Source organism: Neophocaena asiaeorientalis, unplaced genomic scaffold (genome assembly GCF_003031525.2).
Source record: "Neophocaena asiaeorientalis asiaeorientalis breed wild unplaced genomic scaffold, Neophocaena_asiaeorientalis_V1.1 scaffold1090, whole genome shotgun sequence".
Classification (NCBI taxonomy): Eukaryota; Metazoa; Chordata; class Mammalia; order Artiodactyla; family Phocoenidae; genus Neophocaena; species Neophocaena asiaeorientalis.
This window is the reverse complement of record NW_020175322.1, coordinates 320,384-320,906: the sequence shown is the minus strand read 5'-3', so window position 1 is coordinate 320,906 and position 523 is coordinate 320,384.

The following is a 523-nucleotide window of genomic DNA, read 5'->3' as shown; positions in this document are numbered from 1 at the left end:
GTAGTTGAGAGTCCGCCTGCCAATGCAGGGGACACAGGTTCGATCCCTGGTCAGGGAAGATCCCACATGCTGTGGGGCAACTAAGCCCGTGCGCCACAACTACTGAGCCTGTGCTCTACAGCCCATGCTCCACAACGAGAAGCCACCGCAATGAGAAGCCCACGCACTGCAATGAAGAGTAGCCCCCGCTCACCACAACTAGAGAAAGCGTGCGCAGCGACGAAGACCCAACACAGCCCAAAACAAATAAATAAATGTATAAGAAAAAGCATAAAGGCGGCACATGAACAAGGAGGGGGAGAAGGTCAGCTCTGCATTGCTCTCCTTCCTCTCTGCCTCAAGCTGCCTGGAACAGGAGTTGCTTCTGCCTGCATGAAAGCCAAATACCCGGCCCTTGAGCAGAATACACCGGACCTATCCTCGCTGCAAATGTGCCACAGCAAATACCTTTCAATCTGTGCAATCCAACTAATGCTTTACACACACACACACAGACACATGAACAAAATTTATATATATGGCG